The sequence below is a fragment of the Terrapene carolina genome, unplaced genomic scaffold (assembly GCF_002925995.2).
Source record: "Terrapene carolina triunguis isolate 2854851 unplaced genomic scaffold, T_m_triunguis-2.0 Scaffold66, whole genome shotgun sequence".
NCBI classification, from domain to species: Eukaryota; Metazoa; Chordata; order Testudines; family Emydidae; genus Terrapene; species Terrapene triunguis.
This window is the reverse complement of record NW_020664417.1, coordinates 25,615,343-25,636,326: the sequence shown is the minus strand read 5'-3', so window position 1 is coordinate 25,636,326 and position 20,984 is coordinate 25,615,343. Positions and strand designations below refer to the sequence as shown.

Below are 20,984 nucleotides of genomic sequence, written 5' to 3'. Positions count from 1 at the left end.
TTATTAAAAACACTCACAAATAGTCCTGGAATGATCGACAAATTTAAGATTATTCGTAGCAGTTATTCTCTGAATGATTTCATGTAATGAATTAAATTATAAACTCAAACTACAAAACAGAAGGCTCTTAATTCATAAATGGGGGTGGGGGTGAGGTGCGGGGGCAACCAAACTACTGAATAAACTAATTTGCTCAGATCTAATTAGAAGCATTTGAAACAACAGTGGCCACTGAGTTCTGCATTTGTGCCACAGCTGTTAGTGACATATCCCATATTCTAGTTTAGAAATTATATTTTTGTTGCAAAATAAGGATATTATCTTTAGGAAGGCCTCAAATCTTCAGGGAAAATACACTCTCGCTCTCTCTTTTTAGGTGAAATTCACTTTCCCCACTTGGCATGAAGTCTAAATAAGTGCCAATAAGTGCTGGAATCCACCCCTTGTGAATATGGCATACAGCTACCAATCCACTCTAAAACAGCCCATTATATGGGAGCTCTATGTGCTTCCCAAATGCAAGGTCAGTGTTCTCCCTCCATGTCCTACCCCAATGCTTCATTTCACACTAGTATATCTGAGCTGGCTCAGTGCTCATCAACCTGGTGTACAGGGAGTACAAAAACTGTCCTGTATGACTGCTCCATTTATATGTCCCCATCCCATACTATAAGAATATTGCCTTAAAAAAACAACAAAAATACCTAGATGCTCACAGACTGATTGCACCAGCAGAGTAAATAGGAGCTAACAATGGAGTTGTCAGTGTTTGTCATTAACACCACAAAAGAGCAAGAATTCCAGGATTAGATTAGTGAGAATTCACAGGTGAAGTATACCAGAAGTGTTGCTTGTTGCCAGTTTTCTAAAATAATTTCCCAGTAATTTGGTAGTGCTATAGTTCTTTCTTGCTTTTTGTATTTCTTATATACCTATATTCTATCACTTAAGAAAAAATATTTCTCAAATTCAATATGTTTGTATAACACAAAAACCCTCCTCTCCCCTATTCAATGTATTCAACATGGTGCAGTCAAGGCTTCTTCTTTGCCCAATTTACTCCCAGTGCCCTTCTGCTTCAAGTTCAGACTCCCATCTTCACATTCAAAGCTTTGCCCCGCCTAGATCTGTCTTCATTTGCTCCATTTCATTAAACCTTTCATCCCCTTCTGCTCGTGTACCTGTTCCTGTAAGGCTCCACGATCCATTTCATCCACCCTATTGTCTTCCTACTTGGAGTCCTACTAACACCTTTCTATAACAGGGACAATGAGAAAAATCAAAGAATCATTCACTGTTATATAGATGCAAGCCACAAGCAGCAGTGCTGTTATGGATTGTGAGTGCATAAATTACATTCGCTTTTTCAGCCAACTTTCTACCACAAACTATTTTCTCAACCCGCTTCTAAATTCTTGCTTTCACTATTTATACATGTGTATGTGCTTTTAACTATAGACCCCTTTTAGAAAGTCATTCCCTGCAGTTACCACCCATGACCTCTCAATCTTTAATCTTTTGTAGTACTTGAAATAAGAAATAACTGCAGTGTATCAGATAAAAATGGTGGCAACTTCACTTTTTAAATGGTATCAGTGTATGTATGTGTCTCGGAACACTATTTTCTCATGATCAGGATAAGAAACGGGGCAAATACATCAGCACTAATAGGAAGTGGCATCTGCTTTCATCCACCTTTTCTCTGTTCTCAGAGTGCAGTCATGGTGATCGCTTACTGTCTAACATTTCTGAGTTCAGAATTTTTTAATGCAATGAGTTTTCCTATGGGTTGTGGTACAATGCCACCCTGACGGTGTAAATTTGTAAAGTGAGTCTAGATAGGGCCTGAACTACTCTTACCAGTATTCCCAAGAATCAATGTTTCGAGCAGGTTGGGGTTAAACTTCTGCTGTTTATCTAACTGTGATTGTGGAGCTTAATCTGTAGCTGAGAGGGTGAGGTGGGGCATGTGAGCAGCTGTTACCAAGAGCAATGAAAGGAGGGCTACCCGTTTAGTATGAAGTTCAGTAAATGAATGGTTGTCATCCTCACAGTTATATGAGAGTGCAAAGGTCAGTCCTAAACCAAATTTTCTGTATAGTAGATCACATTGTTACCGCTAAACTACTGGGCTGTCCAGACAGAACAGGGCTGAAAGAAATAATCTGTTAGGGCTGGATCATGCAGTTACCATGACCCCTGACACAGAGCAGGAACCAAAGCATAACTCGGAAATAGAGTCTCATAATAACTTTACCCCTCACACACGAGACCAGCTGTGTTGGTTGGTTGCTTTGGGAATGGGGTGGAGGCAAGGCTCCACCCCCTAGTTATCTTTGCCCATCCACTTGCAAGGCAGGGGGATTAGCAGACTCAGAGGTTGTTTTCCTTCCCATGCTATGACCCACAATCTGTCTGCACAAGCTAACCTATCACGGGGATAAGATCAAACTGATTAAAAACCACACGAGAAAGCTAGATAACAGCCATAATACCCTTTTCCCCCCATCCGGAATTTGACTTCATAAAAATCAAAACGTTCTTCTAAATTTTGAGGTGAAATAAGCTTAATTTGACACTAGCTATACTAGCATGGGCTGGAGATTTGTTTGGCTTGCCTGACAAAGAAACTGCCTAGGCATCTCAAGGCTCTAAGTGCAAGTGTCAGTTGCAATGATATGCACATGCAGAGTGAATCTCTCCACTGGATAGCAACCTAACTGACTTAAGCCAGCTGTTCTCGCGCCCCCCACCCCCGCAGATACAGCATCCCATTCTGCTTTCTGAAAATGGAACATTCACACCAAATTAACCTGGGGCAAGATCAATTGTCATCAGTAAAGGAATTAACTTGTCTGATTTTGCAAGTGTGATGTGTCTATAAAAAGCTAAGCAAGTATTTTATAATGTAAAATCGTTTAGGACATCCTCCATTCTTCCACTATTATTCCTTTGGGTTTGAAGAAATGACTACAAGAAAAGGATAGATGGTACAGTTGTTAAGGCACTAGCCTATGACTTGGGTTCAATTCGTTTCTCTGACAGAGACTTCCTGTGTGATTTTGGGCAAAATCATTTAATTTTTCTTTGCCTCAGTTCCTCATCTGGGACTAAAAATAGGGACAGTAGTACTTCTCCATCGCACAGGGGCTGAAGGCCTCAGATACTGTCATAAAGGATGCCATAGAGAGATAGCAATATTACACTTCCTACTCATCCCTTATTGCATAAAACTTTGGTATCACATTAGTGAAAACAGATTTATACAATTGGAAGTTACTACCTGACTCATCCATAGAAGACTAAAATGAAGGGGATTCTTGTACTTTTCCAGTCTTCCTGTACCTTAAATGGAATTGAACAATGTGGTTGCAAATCCAAGATAGTGAATAAAAATGCAGTGTCTAATCTGACCAGTTACTTCAGAAACTCACCGTTTAATGCCACACAATACACACTGCTTGATAGATTAGGGAGAGGGATAGCTCAGTGGTTTGAGCATTGGCCAGGGTTGTGAGTTCAATCCTTGAGGGAGCCATTTAGGGATCTGGGGCAAAAATCTGTCTGGGGATTGGTCCTGTTTTGAGCAGGGGGTTGGACTAGATGACCTCCTGAGGTCCTTTCCAACCCTGACAGTCTATATAAAGATTGGGCTAATCATTCAGAGAATTCACAGAAAGAGAGCAAGGGACTTTTTAGTTCCTTTAATATTCCACTCCTCCTTCCAGTCATTCAGTCTCTCTAAATAAAGAACATGGTGGTTTCATTGTACATGCCGGAAAGTGCTTTACACGTGTTATTTTTTCTGTAAAACCTGCAGCACTTGCTGCCATAGTAATGCTCCTACACTGGTGCAAATGTGCTCGTAGAATGACACCTGGTGGCCAGACAAATGAACGACAAAACATTCCCCTGCCATTCCATTTCCCTCTCTGTTCTCAGGGTGCAGTCATCACTAATTAGAAATACATTACTGTTAAACAGGAGGATCTTTAGAGTACTTATAAAATACAGAAGAGCCTGTGTAGAAAGTCATATCAAAATTATACACTTCATCTGCAATTTTTCAAAATCTATTTTGGACATTTACATATAATAGTATCTTTAATACAACTGTGTGAATCTGCAGACAATGTTTTCACAATTCCCTGTGTGGAGTGTTCTGCTTCTTTTCTCTTTGCCTCATTTTGACAGCAGCTATCTTTCAATATATAGCAGCATTTCCAGTGTATGGTCTGCCTAGGTTTAGGACCAAGCCATAAACAATTACTCCAATCTGAGGAATACAAAATTACCACCTTTTAAAATACTATTTTAAAAAGAAAAAAATTAACAGCCAAATGGTTAAGGATGAAAAATAAATTAAGTCTACAGGCTCACAACATTTTCTGCATTAATAACTCACAAATGTCTTTGAACTAAAAAAACATCTGGCAACTGTTTAGTTAAAAGCAATTAAGAAATACACTGAAATCTAGAAAATAGCTCAGTAACTAAAAACCAATAAATACTTTACCTGAAATGTTATACAAAACAAAGGCTTGCAGCCTCTTGTTAATCAGATATAACACCAAAAACATATAGATAGAAGCTTTCTTATGGAGGGGTTGGAACAATGGTAAACCATGTGGAAAACAACCATGAAAAATATGAACATTGCAGACACTTGCATCAGATAGCTAAAAATTGACTTAAAGACTTGACAATGCTTTCTGGACAGCTTTGAAATACATTGGCTTTAGAACAGTAGTTCTCAAACTTTTGTACTGGTGACCCCTTTCACTTAGCAAGCCTCTGAGTGTGACCCCCCCTTATAAATTAAAAACACTTTTTTATATATTTAACACCATTATAAATGCTGGAGGCAAAGAGGGGTTTGGGGTGGAGGCTGACAGCTCACAACCCCCCATTAAATAACCTCACAATCCCCCGTTTGAGAACCCCTGCTTTAGAAAAAGGGAGTTCTGAGCAGATATTTTCTGAGTTGTTTTTCTTAGGAAAATGTACATGCAGAGGATCTTTATACCTTGTCAGTTCATTTGTCCCCACTGTTTTTCTTCATCACCATGAAGACAATTCTTGGTGATACGATTGGCTGCTGTAGAGAGGATTATGATGTCACAAACAGAGGACTATGGCGCTGATTCCTAGTCATGTGAAGTCTTCTTTGTATTGTTCCCCTAATGCAAAGCAGGCTAAAACCCAGTGAGGACCCAGCAACATGAGGATTTCCCTTGTGTAAGGAGACACTTTGGATAGCAGGCCCTTGTGTGGCTCCTGCACCACTATCCTACCCAGCTGCCAGTGTAGGGGACATGGCTAAGACACATCTCCACTTGACAACTAGGAGGCTTGAAGACACCTTTGTACCTTCCCCACCTCAGCACAGCTGGACATAGCTTAGGATCAAACCTATGACTTAGAGTGAGAAATCAGCAGCTGGTAAAGAAGAATCTAAGTATTCCTGCTAAGAAAAAAAAGGGTTAAAATAAAGGTGTTTATAATATATAAGCAAAATTGCCTCTATGCATAAACCCTCTCTGGAGTAGTGGTCATGAATATATTAGTATGCCACAACTAAAGGAGAATGTTATAGTATATAATGATTCACAAAGGCCAGGATCAGTAAACTATGCCTAGTTGCTTTGTAGTACAAAATCTAGCTGACAGGCAGCAAGTTGTACATATGGGCTTGCTGTTCAACCGAATTTATACATAAAGAATTTAAAGCCTGGGCAGACTCAATAATTTATGGAGGGTTTCCCAAATAAAAAGCATAGCAACAGAAGGCGTGACCTTCCACAGTATCAACTTTAAAGCTGGATATTGCCAAGAGACAAGTAAAGCTGTTAGACTAGGAGTATGCACAGAGCTAATCCTTGAGATACAGTGCAGCCAGATCAAAGATAGCACAGTAAAGGCAGAGGGAGGATTTTTAAACATGGCTATGTAAAATGCTGACAACTGATGGAGCTCAATTAAGGTTTGGAACATCACATTAGAATGGCCAGAGTTTTACGTACATAATGCCCAGAGACTAACAATATAAACACCAATTTTAGTCTTATCCCTACATGGATGCAATACATCTGGCGACAACAGAAGATGGACATTTTTAAAAAACAAAAACAAACAAACAACCCAACTTTAATTCATTGTAAGTTTTCTTACCGAACTTAAAAAAAAAAAAAAGTTAAATTCTTGATCAGCGGGCAAGTATTAATACAAATTGCCAAACTGTTTTTCAGAGATCTGTGTTAGACCTCAGAATGACGTTCAGCTAGAGAAGATTACTTTTTTTATGGATCCATGTCAGCCAAACAGTAAGTATTGAAAGGCTCGTTATTACAAACACAGTTGATTTTTGCAGGATAGTACAAAATGTTACCTTTTCTTTATGTGGAGACATAAATAACCTGCAGAGTTTGTGAAACCCTGCTAGGAATCCAGTAAAATCTAAATGATAATATATAGCGGCCTACAGCTTCCTGTCTGCCTTTGTGCGGTGTATGATCAGGTGTCTCTAGTATACCTTTGATTTAAAGACTTATAAGAAACATCTAAGCACTTCAAGTACTGTTGTTAGACACTAATGAGCTTTGCCATGGTACACTAGCTTTGTCTTTCTGATGTCACTGCATTATTTTTACTTTGCATATGCAGTGTGCTATGAAAGGTTGCTTGTTTCACAATCATTTCCTTTTATGACACTGGTTATTTGCACTCTTATAGCATCTTTATCTAAGTCTCTCAAACACATTCCAAATGACAGCATCCTGTAAATAGATAAAGAATTCCCACTTTAAGATGAAGAAATTGAGGCAAAGTAGGTGAAATGCCCCAAGTCATACAACGATTCAGTGGCAGAGCCAATGATAGGACTCCTAGGTTCTAACTACTTCTAGTCCAACCCTTTTCTGTTCAAGTGATACCATTTCACATTTAGCTTGCTATTGTCTTGCAAGTGTAGCATTTCAGAGAAATGCCTGGATTAACTGCTGTAATAATTTGTTTAAATTCTTCATGGATCTATCTGTAACTTGGTTGCAAAACTAGCTTGATTTTTGTCTTATATAAACATTCCCCCATTATATTAACATTTTTCCATATTTTTCCTCATGATTATGTTATCTAACAAAATACCCCTGTGGAATGTTAAGAGATTAATTGGCCCTGAAGAAATCATGATGTTTGTGACCTTTTTAAAAAACAGGTAATGTCTAATAAAAATCTCAAAAACTCACTGATATTTGGGAAGCTTTTCTCTCCAGCCCAAGGGAAAAATACATAAATGTATTATATGCTACTGTCTCATGCTATGATGATAGGAAAGTTAGATTTGAGAAGGCTGAATTTAAAAGGTTAAAGACAATCTGCTAAATATCTGTATCCCTACCTCCTAAGATATTTGGTCTCCTGTTTGGCAGCCTTCGTTACTCCCTTTGTGATACTCTCAACTATATTTTGAGGTATATATTTAAATATAGAAATTAACCTATTTTTCTTGACTATATTTCAGGTTCATCCTATATAGGAGGCCTTGTATTCACTAGGCAATGAATTGTGCCTTTCAGATTGTTAGGGAATAAGAAGCCCTTTCTCCTTCTCGTAAAATGTACTTGGGGGGGATTACTTTCACTTTTGTTACCTAGTCCCTCCTTGAACTCATAACTAATGCATTAGTAGGGCTATTAGTATTTTGAGATCAAGAGCTTGTTCATATAGCTTTCAGCTTGAAAGGTAGGTCTTTAGTTAAGAGAAAAATAATAAAAATATGCTAGAAGATAAGTACCAGTACTAGCTGCATATAAAAAAGTTTATTTTTTGCATTCAGACTAATATCTGCACTGTGTATTTTTCAGCCAAGGGCTACAAATGAGTAGTCTTTCATGCATCACTGCTTCTACTGATCAGAGTAAAATTTCCACCATGATTTTCTAGTGCTATTGTTTTTTTTTCTTTAAGTAGTTTCATTAGTATGTAGGATTAAAAGATATTTTTTAAACAAAATCACCTTAAGTTTTTAAAACAAAAGCAAACACATTCTTCCCCTCTCTCTTTGCTCCTCCCCCCTCAAAAACAACAAAACAACCTACTTTTATGTCTATAATCCTGTTCTTCAGCTGTGGTAGGTGGCTGGTGCCTATGAGTTTGCTATAGTATATTCAGCGTTCTTTACATTCCCAAAGGGAAAAAAAAGGCCTCTTTCTACCCATAAGGTGTCCAGCTGACCATTTATTTCTAACGTCCTTTAACATGCTGCACTGATACAGCTTTCATGTTTGACAAACATCTGTCTCACAATGAATTAGCTTGGTTTGACTTAACATACTGTCTAAATGACCTACTAAGAAGTCCTGAGAGGGAAATTTTATTAATAGGGGTTTCTTCCATTTTGACACTCTTTCATATGATTGAGCTTGACAGACATGGTAATTATTGATCCTGATGGTCATCGTACTGCATGGCTTTGTGTCATGAGTTCATTGATGTAGTGCTGATTTGAAGAATTCCCTCTGTAGCTGTTGCTCCTCTTCATTGGGCCACTGCTTTTGTTAAGTATTATTTACCATCTTTCACATGATTCTGTTGAGAAATGTATGGGGGTGGTGAGAGCCATTGAACCAAACTGTTAACCCTGTATATGAAGGAAATCACTTCAGGCCAGGGTGTGCAGCAGCACCCCTAGCACCAATGGAAATGTTTTAATCTCATATTCTAATACAGATGCTATGAGAAGTTATATTGATGTCTCAGGACAATTCAGCACATTGCTTGATTATTAGATTTTTTTATATAAAAGGAAATCCTCTAACAGCAGTGTTTTATTTTTTAGGGGTAGAGGGAACTACATTGGCACTGTGACTGAGTGAACGAGCCAATTTTTCATTTGGGTTCTGTGTTCACTTGATGCTTATTTGGCAGACAGTTAGGTGGGTTCTTTTTACTCAATTTTATTTTAGTGAGTGTAGAACTGTAACTAGTTTATGAAGGTCAATTCTGACCTATGGAGAAAATTCACTTGTCCACAGTTCCAGCCTATCATTCAGTGTACAGTAGAATGTTTAAAGGAAAAATATTTAGGATGATGGTGAGACATACTACCCACAAGGAAGCTGTAGGGGTTGAAAAGATTACTGTAATTTGATATTGCTATGAAAAGAATGAGCTCCTGTTGCAAAGGTGAGGAAGTTTGAGGAATTACTACTTAAATATACCAAAGCAGAGCAAGTGACCATGCTCACCCTTCGCCTAAGATCACTTCACTCATGTCTTCCTCATCAGATTCAAGTTCTCTCAGTATTGCATTTAAGGTTCTGCTAAATTCAGCTGCTGCCTACATCTAAGATCATGGTCCCTTTTGTGACAAAGTTCCTCCTCTATCTTGGTGGGTCCTGCGCTTATTGGCGGATTTTCTTGCCGCAGAGATTCATCATGTGGGTTGGGGAACAGCCCAGAGACCTTCCCCTCTGGAAGAACCCACAGTCCAGGTCAATTGGGAGGTTTGGGGGGGGAACCCGGGCCCGCCCTCTACTCCGGGTTCCAGCCCAGGGCCCTGTGGACTGCAGCTGTCTATAGTGCCTCCTGTAACAGCTGCATGACAGCTACAACTCCCTGGGCTACTTCCCCATGGCCTCCTCCAAACACCTTCCTTATTCTCACCACAGGACCTTCCTCCTCGTGTCTGATAACGCTTGTGCTCCTCAGTCCTCTAGCAGCACACCCTCTCACTCTCAGCTCCTTGCGCCTCTTGCTCTCAGCTCCTCACACTCGCACCACAAACTGAAGTGAGCTCCTTTTAAAACCCAGGTGCCTTGATTAGCCTGCCTTAATTGATTCTAGCAGCTTCTTCTTAATGGGCTCCAGGTGTCCTAATTAGCCTGCCTTAACTGGTTCTAGCAGGTTCCTGATTACTCTAGTGCAGCCCCTTCTCTGGTCACTCAGGGAACAGAAAACTACTCATCCAGTGACCAGTATATTTGCCCTCTACCAGACTCCTGTACCCCACTGGTCTGGGTCTGTCACACTTTTCTCACTCCCATGCGATCCTCTGCGTTCAGAATCCCTTTCCTGACCTGCCCTATCACCATCTCCTTCTTTAAGTCCCTCCTTAAACTACACTGCTGTCACGAAGCCCATAATTTCATTCAAGTCTACTTACATACATTTTTTTTAAATTATGTATACTGTGCTTCCCTGGTCTGATACACACAGGCTGTGGTCCAGCAGGAAGTGTTTTGGGTTATTAGACATGTTTGCTGATATTTCCTCTATTCTGTAGTTCTAAGGACATGGTGTGTGCGTGTAATAAAAAAAAAAAACAACCCACACTCTTTATACTGAGCTACACCCTCCCTTGCTAAGTAGTGATGACAAGGATAAAGTCATAATTCATTTCCTTCCATAATTTCCTCTGCCAGTAGGAAATAGCACATGGCAGACTACCTTCCAATTCAGCATCAATTCCAGACCATCTTCTCTGATTCAATTATAGCTACTGCAGCGGTAATAAAAAGGAGCTGAGACAGGTGAATGTGGTGGCACTAATAAAAAAAGACAGCTTTATGATAATGACTCGCTTTTAAACAAAAAGCCTCAGAACCCAGGAGTCCAGTGAAGGTGTGATATTAGAGTATGCAAAAAATACGTATATTCTAATACTGTTTCACACTGTGCAGGCTGAAGGAGATAAACCAGTAGCTGTGCCAGTAATTGGAGTAAAAGACCTCTCTTTCAGCAAGAGATGGGAGCTGAACAATATAGTTTCAGTGAAAAGATGTAGGTGCATTTATAAAGCACTTCTGGGAAAATAACTGAAGACAAAGGAGAAAGATGCTACAGAAAACTGTGTTCAGTCAGAATAAATATATCCAAGATAAAATGCCTACAACAGACTGTACTGTATCGAATGAAAATAGGTGATTCAACAAACTTCCCATTCCTTTGCAGGTTTACTAGGGGCTCTTCTCACCCTTATTTCTTATTGTCCCCTCGGCCTAAGGTAAGAATGCCAACTTTTATATCACTAGATTCTACCAGCCTGATCCATTCCCAGTTAATGCAAATAGTAGTATTAAAGTACATCTTTATCAGGAAAACTAATGGTTTAAAAATAACTTGAAAAAATAATTTGATGTAGGTCTGTACTTAAAATCAGGAAGGATTCTAATATACATAGTATTTTACGCATAGAGCCTTTGAGTTTTACACGCACACAGAATCAAAGATGTCTGGTCCCATAAACATATTAACATCAGAATCATCCAGGTGCCAACACTGCAACTGGATCTATGTAGGCAGAGCCCTATTTATTTCAAGAAGTTTCACTTTGGTAATTTCACTGAAGAACTCAAACCCCAAGCTGTTCTTATTCAGCCATCTTTGTTATTTTAGTAGTATGGTTTTGTCAAACTTTTTGTTGGGGCAGAGTATTAGGTAAATGCAATCATATTTACATAATTAAGTCTTCTTAAGGGACATATACAAGTGAAGGACTAAAACGAAGAACAAAAGTGTCTGTCAACATTACTTAAATGCATTTCATTATAGCTTTTCCTTGGAATCCAAGATTGATTTTGCTGTAAGGAAATTAATGTCAACCTTCTATCTGCATTGATTTCTAAAGGTTGAGCCTGCATGAAAAGAGTATTATTTAAAAAAACCCACACACTTTCAGAAGGAAGCAATCGAGAAGCAAGTCATAATGGTACAATTTGAAAAGCAATTTCTAAATCCATAAGCCCAAGTTCAATCCTCGTCCACTGAACACAGTGAAAATGAACCTGCACGTTTTCGTTATTTGACTCATACTTTTTCCCCTTAAGGGAGGGAGGGGAAAACTTTGTTTTTTCAATGAAATAAATAAATAAATATCCTAAAGAAAACCGGTTTCTTCAAAGTTTTCTACCAACTCTCCTTGTTAGGCACCTAAATATGTATACATTGGCCTATAAGCTATTCTACTATAAAATACATTTAGGAGCATATTTGTTTTACTACCTAAGTTTTCCGAGTATTTCTAGAGATGTCAACAATGAAGCAAAGGAAAAAAATGGTAATACTGCAAGTGTGCAAAATGAATGCAGTGATAGTATATAAAAAAAGTGATTGAGAAAGAGTAACAAGCCCTTGGTCTTCAGTGGAAGACCACACATGGTGACCATTTATACACCTGAGTGTTGACGAATTGTCCTCACAATTCCTTTGTAGTCAGCTGAGCTGCTTGTGCAAAGGCTACAAGTAAATCCATTGACAGCAAAGGAAAAAGTTAAACAAGAACTCCATGTTGAATGAAATAGCGGAGGAAAGTCAAATGGAAAATTAGAAAAGACTAAGATCCTTGAGGCTGATACTTTAGTGTTAGGGTTTGTGTAGAGCTAGAATTCATTATCCATGCAAAAAGAAGAATATGTGTAACATGCTGGCCAGTGCAAGCACTGTCTGATCATTCCAGTCATTATTGCCTGATGGTTTCCCATTAGTTCTCATTGAGTCTATCATCTTCCATGAGCTCAGGTTCTCAGCTCAGAATTGTTCTGAGAAAAGCACTTGAGCATGGGTTTAAATCCCATTGCCTTCAATGGTGAGTAAATGCTTTCCTGAGTAGTGATGTTTTCCTGAGTCAGGGCCCAAATGCTCAAAGCAACTCCATCACTAAGAAAGTCATTCAGACATAACTTAATAATAAAGCATGGGGGGTGATTGGGACAGTGGTCTGTAAGTAACTGCATCACTTGAAACTATTATAAATCAAGGTTTGGTCTGAGTACAGGTTTCAGCCCTTTCACCCACTGGTCTTCCAGAAGGGGAATAATGTGCTTCATTCAGAAACCATGAAGGAACTCATGGTTGCTGGCATTTGACTGTTAGTCAGAATCTGCTTTGCATGTCTAAACACACTAAGGAAACAATTTCTGGCCACTACCTTCGCTGCTCTGATTTAAAGAAATTAGGCCAAACTCTGTCCTTAATTAAACCTGTACACTGCCAGTACATTTCAGTTATATTTTAGACAGAAAACTTTCTATTAATCTTAAAATCTGATTTGCTTCTATGGAAGGAACTAACCCACAACTTACAGATTCCTTCTAGCTATGAAGTTACCCCACATTAGACACCATTTTGGTTCTTCACTTGTTTTCGGAGATACATTGCGAGTTCAGGAAGCCCCTGCATGTAGTGTATGTTGATCTTAAGGCTGCATTTGATCCAATAGACTGTCACATTATGGAAGTCCCTACCACTCTGCTGGTCTCGATTAGAGAGTTGCATAATGGAACCATTGCCAGTGTTTGTCTGGGGAACCAGATATCAGCGCCTTTTAAATCAGTATTTGGTGTTAGGCATGGTTGCTCTTTCGTCGTGCAATGGATTTCATAATGCAGCATTCCGTCAGGTCCATAGGCATTGAGATCGGTGATCTCTTACTCACAGAGCTTGACTACACTGATGACGTTGTTCTTTTAGTACGGAGCCCCGACAGATTTTGTGAGGCACTCCAGCATATGGAGGAGGAGTCAGCTAAGATCGTCCATGAAACATGGAGACCAAAGACAAAACTGCAAAATCTAGGACCAGGTCCACCCGCCTCTCCAATCTCTTTGAACAACAAAACTGTCAAATCAGTTTCCAGCTTTTGCTATCTGGGTTCTATACTTACCAGCTCCTCCAATTCTCACATGGAGGTTCTCCATCAGATTGGCATCGCAACATCTGCCGTAGGGAGGTTACAATGGATATGGAATCAACATCTTAGTATGACAACCAAGTTCAGGATTTATTGAAGCTGTATTCTTCCCATACTGTTGTATGGCTGCGAAACATGGACACTATGCTGCTCAGACTGGACAGAGCTGGAGGCTTTCCACACAAAATGTCAACATCATATATTGGGCATAAAGTGCAATTCAGATGTTTGTGGTCGCTTGGGTCAACAGACTACTGGGGCCATTGACCACAGGTGGCACCTTATGCTTTTCGGACATGTTACAAGGATGCTGCAAGACGTTACAGCAAACTCTGTTCTCTGAGTGGCTTGTAACATCCGGGATAAAATTTGACCAGCTGAAGGCTGTAGGTGGGCCAGAGGCAGACCTCTTATTACATGGGTTCATCAAGTCTGTTCAGATATTGGACTGTCAGACCATCAAGTCTTTGCGGATACGCAGGAACAGACCAAATAGCAAACGATCGCTACGGCAAAAAATGGCTAAGCATTGAAGAAGGAGAAGTCAAGAGATGCCACTGTTTCCTATGCTCTGGGACTATAGTCACATCGTGACTCTAGTATATAAAGTAGCTATGTTTTATCATTGTTCTAGCTAAGATTTATACATTGGGTTTTCACTACTTTTAACACATCTGGACAGCATTTCCTTGTACTAGCTATCCCAATATAATGGTCAGTTTTGTTAGCAGTCTCATTAAGCGGTAAAAGCCACTTACTTGTGAACTCTTGCTCATTAATTTGGGCTTATTGGCAGTGCATATCCACATACTGATAAATTCTAGAAAAGCCTGGAACTGTCTGAGAGAATTGTACAAGTGATAAACCTCCATAATGAAATTAAGCAAGGGAATGACAACATGACCTGATTCTCCTGGCACCAATCCAAAACTGGCACAAGTGGAACATGGTATACTTTAGTGGAGCTATTAAATTTATATCAGTAAACCCCAAAGAAGAATTAGGAACAACGTTTTGAAAAAAAGATTTGTTCCTCAGGACTACCTTGTGATTCCCCCCCACTCCAAGAATTTTGGAGATAAGACATACTTACAATCATCCATTATCTAAAACCTTTGTGGTAGCAATTGCATCAAGTAAAAAAACAGAAATGTATTTATAGACTGTTTTAGTCATCATATTCAGTGGTATTTTCTGTTCCATTTCCATGGTTTCATGACCTGCTCCCCTTGAGAGGAGAATATGATTAGCTTCCTGAATTCTAACTCATGTGGTTTTCTATTGTTAGCCCAGATTCATCTAACTGGATAGTAAAGTTAAGTGCTGCAGGATTTATCCCCATGAGATTAACAGAGCCTGGAGTCTAAAGAAAGTTGTAGTAGCCTCATTGAGAGTTTTCATGTAAACCACTAAGGAAGGGATAATTTTAAAGCATTTTACATCTACCTAATGTGTAGACATATATAATGAGAATGGATTTCATACATGCTCTTTACTTGACTGAATAAGTGATTGAAATAAGTTTCAATTTAGAGAAGATACTAGATAATCATGTTTGCTTCACATGTGGTAGACAAATGAACTTTAATTATAGACAACTCTAGTAGTGATGCCTAAGGTTAAGGTTACATAATATTTTCTATTAGAAGACCCAGTACTCAGTTGTGTATTAAAAACCACCTATATTTTGGCAGGTCTCTGTTCTGAATGTGTGGGGTTTTTTGTTTTTGTTTTTGAAAATTCCAGCAAATGTAGGTTAGCAATTTTGGAGAAATAATGTAGGGAAAAATGCATTTTGCCCAGGTGAAATTTCAAATAGTTTTGCTGAGAAGCCCTCCTCCAAAGCAATGAGGCGCAAAAGGCTTGAAATTGCAGAAGGTGCTACCCTGATGCCAGAGAGGTGCATTTTGCCATCCCCATGAAAGTTTGTCCAAATTTGGCCAAGTTAGGAACACCTAAAAAAAACAAACAAAAAAAACCCTGCCACTCATACATGTTCAGTAGCGGCTTGTTAGATGATTCCTGAAGACTCTCTCTGCACTGAGCATTCTCCATCCCCTCACAGCTCCTGTTACTGACTGAACTGCACATGCACTGCCCCTACAGAATAACTGAGTGTGTTCCATCCCAGGGCTCCCAGAATGAACAGAACGTCCCATATAGGAGGTGACTCCTATTGGGAGTCAGGAGCTGTCATCAGCAAAAGTCTGTGAAACCCACTGTCAAAATGGATAATCTCCCTGTACTGGCTGGTTTTCAGAGTAAGACAATTATCAGTTATCCTTTTAGCTCAAATAGCAGAGACCTATGTGATTGATCTCAAGGTTCCAGCCCTGCTGGTGACCTATGTGGTTGTATATGATGGGGTTGTTTTTTTCAATTTATATTTAAAAAAAAAAAATCACCACATGATCTTAGGAAGTTTCAGTATAACTACATAGAACACATTAAATTTACAAAACTAAATACTCAGAAGTTTGGGGATGTCAGGATTAAGTCTACCCATATAACCCTGATATGATCCCCTTCTATGTGTTATGATAGTCATTAATTTCATAATCATACCATTTTCCCCATAGGACCCTGGCTCATTCAGGGCATGGGATGGCTGGCACTCACTGAGTAGGTGGCTATTAATTTTTTCTCATCCTCATCATTCAAAGTGTGGCCCAGGTCTTATTTATTGAGCCAAATAATTTGACTAAAGTAGATCTTCCTGAACGGTATCCAGTCTTGATTTGAAGTCATCAAAAGACAGAGAATCCCCCACTTCTCTTGGTAGTTTGTTCCAGTGTTTGAGTACTCTCACGGTTAAAAACTGAGGAACTAAATCTCAGATTAGGATCAAACACATCCAGTAATTCTGGATGTCCAATTCAAGACACCTAGGTCTATATTTTTACAAAGTATTTAGCATACATGTTCAGAACAGAACCCTATTGACCAGAGTTGCAGTTGTGAGTGCTCAGTACTTCTGAAAATCAGACCCTAGGTTTCTGAAGTTGGGTACCCAGAAAGTGAGGAACATAGTGGCCAATTATGAAAGTTTTGGTGCAAGTGACTGCCCAGCAACACCAGGAATTCTGTGGTAGAGGCAGGGATAGAATCTAGTTCTCCATCATGCTATTCATCTGCCTTAACCACAAGGCCATTCTCACTCTTCCTGCAATTCCCTGATTCATTCATTACACATCTTCCAACTTCTGCAACAAATAAGGCATGGGTCATCCAGATAAACCCTAATCCATTACACAACCCTGATTTATTTCCTGAGCATGGTTCATCCTGTGCACTGAATGGGGCAAGAGTCCTGTGGAAAAAGATAACATGATTATGTAATTTAGGACATATTTCCTAGGCAAAAGATGGCCAAACTAAGGTTTCATTTCCTAATTTTTGAATGCTTGACTTTGCACATTATGTTTGTAAAATCTTTTTGTATGACAATATATACATTTGCCAATTTGACATTTGACAAATTATTTCATTCACATTGATTTTGACATGGGAATCGATGAGAAATAAAATTTGAGATTTTTTCTGTGAAATAGTCTGACAAAAACTGATTATGTAAAACCCAAGAGAATTAAAATAGAATGAGATTTCATTTACTCAATCTTGATTTGAAAAATAAAATGATGAATAAGTTATAAAATGCAGTATGTGAACTGGACTTCTATGGATTTTTTTTGTTTACAATTTAACATGATATTACAAAAACAAAGATCTCTCTCTCTGAGACGTATGTTCATCTAGATGCACATACATTAGTTGTGTGGATTCTGGAGTGAAACTTCAATTCAATAAGATATTATTGCCAGAAGAACAACAATGGACCTGATCCTTGGCCACTGTTGTGGTCCCTTTATATCAGTGGAACAGATGAAAAAGGACCTTAAACCAGTCCCAACTGGACATTTGAGAAATCTCTCAGCTTGGCTGTGTTACATACTACCTCACCTCCAGCATAGAGGGCATAAGAAAGCAGAGGCTAAGAGCTTGGAGTCAGTGCAATGATCCTTAGTGGATCACTCCAGCTAGTGTAAACTAGAGTATCCCTGAAGCTGTTCTCACTGTACCAGGGGCCAGTTTGGTCCTCCACTGGCCCTGGGATTGGATGAGACAGGTGGCTTAGAGCCACCTATGCTGCATACATAGTGCAAAGGAACTCTGACCCTAATTCAGTTGTGGTGTTCTTCCCCCCCACCCCACTCACCCAAAGCTATACTTTTTGTTTTGTTTTTAAATGAAGATTTACTTTAGGACTTCAGTATCTTAGGGCTTGCACTTGATATCTACAAAGTCTTTTTTTTTTTTAAATAAAGAAGCTGATACTCATTGTAAACCACAGAACATGTTGTAAATACAATATTTTAACCATGTGCAGCTTTTCTATTTTTGCAGTGTTAAAAACATGAATGCAGAGCATTTGCAAACATGACTAAACAGCTATTCATCCTACATCTCCTCTTTTCGTTATGCTGGCATTATTTTATAAATAAAACCTTCTGGGTTAGTCATTACCAAATTATTAACATTTACAAAGATTTGGCTCTGGATTCTCCTTTGGGTTGTTTCATACTCATTCATTCACTATTAATTATAAACTAATAATAGTAGTGAATATTCAAAGTTGGTTTGCAAATGGAAATAAAATCTCATTCTGCGAATCAGTTTAAGGGCCTAGAATTTGGCTGTAATTTAAAAAAAAAAAAATTACTAATGTCTAAAAATTGCAGAAACCAAAACCACCACCATGTAAAAATCACATTTTGATTCTACAAAGCAAACAAACACAACAGAGAGAACTGTGGTGATGCAAATAATGTATTCCTTATTGTAATAAGTTTGTAGCAGGTTTATTGTCTCTTGCTTTTTATTTCTTGAAAGCTTAAGGTGATCAAACCAATGTTTTCATAACTGATTAAAAAACAGCTTGACAGTCAAAATCCCCAAAGGACATTTTTTTCCCCTTCAAGTTCAACCTTGAGCTTGACAGTTCCCTGCAGCTGGGTGAGAATTGAAATGGCTTACTTGAATATAGTTTATTAATACTACAATGTATTCCATGAGACTGTTTTTCTTTTTGAACACTTGCTCTATACAAAGAGGTGCTGCATTCCAAAGCTAGGCGTGAGATTGAAAGATACAGTTTCATTTAATTGGGTATAAGATGAATTATAGTCTTAGTAGAACCCTTTGAGGCAAATTCTGTCCTGACTTAAACTGTGCTGACCCTTTGAATAATATCCTGTGAATCACCCCTAAAGTCAATTTTGGTCTGAATGTCTTCATTCTTCTCTCATGCCACTTTTACACCTGATAATTCCCTTGACTTCAGTAGAATAGGTCTGATTTACATCTCTGAGAGCAGAGTTACTGTTATAATCAAGCTTGAAAATTTTAGGCCAGATTCTGATTTAATTTACATGAGTTTAAGTCAGTGGAGATATTCTAGAATTAGGCCTGCCTGGCTATGTGTTGCATTAGCTATAACTGCAATCTGGATAAGAATCACATATATTACATTAGGCCCAACGTTGCTCCCATTGAAGTCCATGAGAATAATATTGGCTCCAGTGTCTTACAGAAAGACTAATAATAGAATCAGAGCACTTGGAAGGGACTGAAGAAGTCATTTGGTGCAGTCCCCTGAACTCATGGCAGGATTAAGTACCTAGACTATCCCTTACAGGTATTTGTCTAATAACCACAGATACAAGCCATTCACAATATCCTTAACTAGTGTAAATCAATGCAGATCCATTGACTTCACAGATCTAACCCAATTTAAAGCAATCAAATATCTGGCTGTAAGTTTGTGATCTCTGAATAGATTTAATTTAAGATATTTAAGCTGTGGTTGGCAATTGACAATGTCTTTTGTTTGACACTTGTACCTGAATATTAGTATTAACCAGATATATGTTTCAGAATGAATAAACTCACCACATGCAGGGATCCCTTCAAAGATAACCAGCCATTTTCCATTTCTGCACACTAAACCACGAAACAGAGAAATTAGCTTAATAAGATAAAGTTCAGTGCAGGGTATGCATGCATATATTCAGGAAACAGTATAAGAAAGCTCCATACTGAAATCTCCTACATATATTAAAGGAACAGAAGAGATTACATAATTGCAAAACTTATCCCTAACTGCCCCTCCAGGAGAGACAACAGCTCACACACATTGAGTACTCAACCTCTTTGTGAAAATGGTCAAAGGACATGTTTTTAAGCAGTGCTCCCTAATCTTTAACGTAAGAGTAGATCTGTAAGGAATTGATGCCAAAACCCTCTGGCTTCCCAATAAGGCTTCAATCATATAATTAGCTCTGTTCAGGTGTACGCTGATGCCATACAGAGTCCCACTGAATGTAAGGTCGTCTGCACAAGTGTAAGTCTGCCCACACAGAGCCATTTGTTGGATCAGGGCCTGAAGCTTCTCTTGGGCTTCCATAAACAAGACTTTAGGAGTCTAAAGAACATGGTAAAGACATTGAGACAAGACAGAATTCTGTAGAAGTCTAGAATTCAATGTTGTCAGATGGAAAGCGTGCTCACAGTTGCTATTATACTATTTTTTACATTAGTATGGGTAGACTTAAAGTATATTGTAACGGGGGAAATTTTTTTACTGTGTATTCTAAAGAAAGAATAGAATTAAGCTTGATCGAAAGCAACTTCCATAGTCATGCTAACATCCACATAAACTCACATATGCTTTTGGGGCTCTGAAAGAGGGATTATATATTTTTATTTACGTTTTGACTGAATATTGTGGCTCCCACTGGCTGCGGTTCGCCGTTCCAGGCCAATGGGGGCTGCGGGAAGCGGCGCAAGACAAGGGATGTGCTGGCCGCTGCTTCCCGCAGCCCCCATTGGTCTGGAGCGGTGAACCGTGGGAGCCATGATCGGCCGAACCTGCGGACACGGCAAGTAAACAAACCGGCCCAGCCCACCAGGGGGCTTACCCTGGCGTGCCGCAGGTTGCCGATCCCTGCACTCGGGTGTCTCAGTGTTTGGATCAGATTTAAACATTTTCTAAAGGCAAGTAACTGTGCTTACTGAATGATTTTTCTAATTAATAAAATATTTATTGTCAAAGACCTGAACTGTTGCTACAATTTGCTAAGCAATCAATGCATTCAGAGATATTTTAGTTAAGCACTGTATGTTGCAAAAGACTAAAAATGGACATAACTTTGTCCATCTTTCACACTGCAATTTGAAAGTTATTTACAATTTGATTTATCCTCATAAGTGATATCAGCCATCATTTGCAAATGCAGTT

At 38.9% G+C, this 20,984-nt stretch overlaps 1 long non-coding RNA gene across 1 annotated transcript in view; it reads right to left on the bottom strand.

Annotated features, from left to right (window-relative positions):
• The window catches only part of LOC112114709, a 33,097-nt gene extending 13,409 nt beyond the window's left edge, over positions 1-19,688 (bottom strand). Inside the window, exon 1 of the long non-coding RNA XR_002908755.3 lies at positions 19,637-19,688. This is a non-coding gene — a long non-coding RNA (uncharacterized LOC112114709). The remainder of the gene's footprint in view (positions 1-19,636) is intronic.
• Positions 19,689-20,984: the final 1,296 nt, after the last annotated feature.